This window comes from Gavialis gangeticus, unplaced genomic scaffold (genome assembly GCF_001723915.1).
Source record: "Gavialis gangeticus isolate Ggan-Ray unplaced genomic scaffold, GavGan_comp1, whole genome shotgun sequence".
Lineage (NCBI taxonomy): Eukaryota > Metazoa > Chordata > Crocodylia > Gavialidae > Gavialis > Gavialis gangeticus.
In genome coordinates, this window is record NW_017729027.1 from 4398551 (window position 1) to 4400697 (window position 2147).

General features: G+C 44.3%; 1 protein-coding gene across 6 annotated transcripts in view; it reads left to right on the forward strand.

Moving 5' to 3' along the window:
* The window catches only part of SNX14 (sorting nexin 14), a 152241-nt gene that overhangs the window by 98390 nt on the left and 51704 nt on the right, over positions 1–2147 (forward strand). The window lies entirely within an intron of this gene.

Sequence of the window (2147 nt, forward strand, 5' to 3'; positions counted from 1 at the left end):
TCCCTCCCTATTGATTTCTGGACCTGTGGGGACCCTCTTCCCAGCTGCATACTGGATCAGGACTGTGCCTTGGTTTGGTTCGTGGCCGGACTCAGTACATCAAGTCCAACCTAGCACTTAACTCCGGAACCAGAGTGTGTTCCCAAAGCCAGTGCACAGGGTCAGACTCAGCACACAACGTAGTAGCCTGTGCACTGGATTGGGCCTTGCTGCATGGCTCCAGCACCATGTTTTCACTTTAAAGCAGGGGTTATCAACCAGGGGTACATGTACCCCCAGGGGTACTGAGAAGGCCCTGGGGGGTACATGTAGGCAGGTACATGTACCCCCAGGGCTGCCACCCACAACCCTACACTGCTGCATTTTGGTTCAGAAGAGTCCTGCTTAAGACATCAAATGCTGCCACCCGTAACCCTGCGCTGCTGCCTCCCAGGAGCAGGGCCAGGGTGGGGTAAAGGCAGTGGTGCCCCTCCACAGGCTGCACAGGCTTCAGCCATGTGCCACCTCCTTCCCCCCCACCTGTCTGGCTGCCTGCCCCCGCTTGCTCTGCGCCTGGCTGCCGGGGATATGTTTATTAAACAAAGTTGAAAACCTCTGCTTTTAAAGAGTTCTTTAAAACATGCTGGATTAGGCCCTGCTGTGCTGTGACCTCAGCCCTGGAGGTTTCAGACCTCCGGTACTTACTTGAACTCCATGGTAAGGTTCCCCCTCCTTGAGGCTTTCCAAAAATATAGGGGGTATGTTTATATGCAAGAAAATATGGTACATTAGTTCTTCATTTCTAAGGTAAGTAATGTGAACTTCACACTGACAACTGGATTGGCAGACTTTCTGTACCTTTTTTACCGGCATCCAGTTATAGAATTAATTGGTCTGAACTTCTGTTTTTGTATTGCTGCCAGAGCTAAGGGCCAATCTTTTCATTCAGCCACTGTATCCTTAGCTCAGTGGGAAGAGGGATTCCTTTATAAACCTATTTCTATGTTTGGGATAGGATCCAAATTCCATTGAACTTCATGGCAAGACTCTAACTGATTTCAGCAGATTTGGATCAAGCTCTTTACTCTTTGGATACCCTGAAGTCTAAACTATTCTTTATGTAGATTACCAGCTCATGGTGTAAGAGTGGGATGACTTGGAATAAACTATATTTGTATGCAACTTCAGAAAGGAGGATTGATCTTTCTGGACAGGTTTAGTAGACTTGGTGACAGTCTGTGGCACAGAGGAACTGACACTCAGGCCAGGTTGGTTTTCCTCTACCTTTCTATAGCCTCCATTTGCGAATTATTTGGAACAAAAGTTAACACATGTCAGTGCAGTGGGGCCCTCGTCTCTGGTACTTGTGTGCTCTGTGGGGAACACAAACTTGTTGAAGAGAAGCACAGTTCTGTGTGTACTTGTAGGCTGATCTCCAAGGATAGCAGTGTGGTTTGTTTGTTTTTGTTTGTTTGTTTTTGTTTCAAATTCTTTTATTTAGTACTTCTACTTTCTGCCACTAATGACTTGAGAGCACCATGAGCAAGTAACACTTGGTTTTAAATTGAATTTGTATTCGAGTCATCGAAACGCTCTCTCTAAGTTAAAGCTTTATCATCTTATCTGAAATGTTCCTGGTTATAGTGACATCAGCTCTTGATTACTGAGAACATGAGAAGCTAGAATACAGCTTGTTTGCTGTATGAAACATTGCAGATCTAACAGGAGAACTGCCTACTGCTGTAAACTTTTCCACATTTTTGAACACTTAGAGAATAGAGACTGGCTGACTCTTATAGTTTGAAGTCTTTAAGAAATTTATGTGTAGGCATTAAAGGTTTATTAATTCTGAGGGACCAGATACAAAGCAGAAATCTAACTAGGTTTACAAACTGATAATTTATAGTCGATATGCAAAGGAATTTAACTGAGATGACAACCTTTTTTACTAAATCTAGAGCATTAGCTTATTTTTATGTGTGGGTCTTCACTGGTCTACAGTATCCTGGATTGGGACAGTTTGTTCCTGTCCAAACAACAAGCTTATGAGGTCTCTGAAAACTACATAGGTGTCTGACAGTTTTTTATAGATCAGGCTTGGGTAAACCTGGCATGTTCTAAACTCATCCTCCTGCTGGCTGACACCAGCCCGGACATCGTGGGGATTA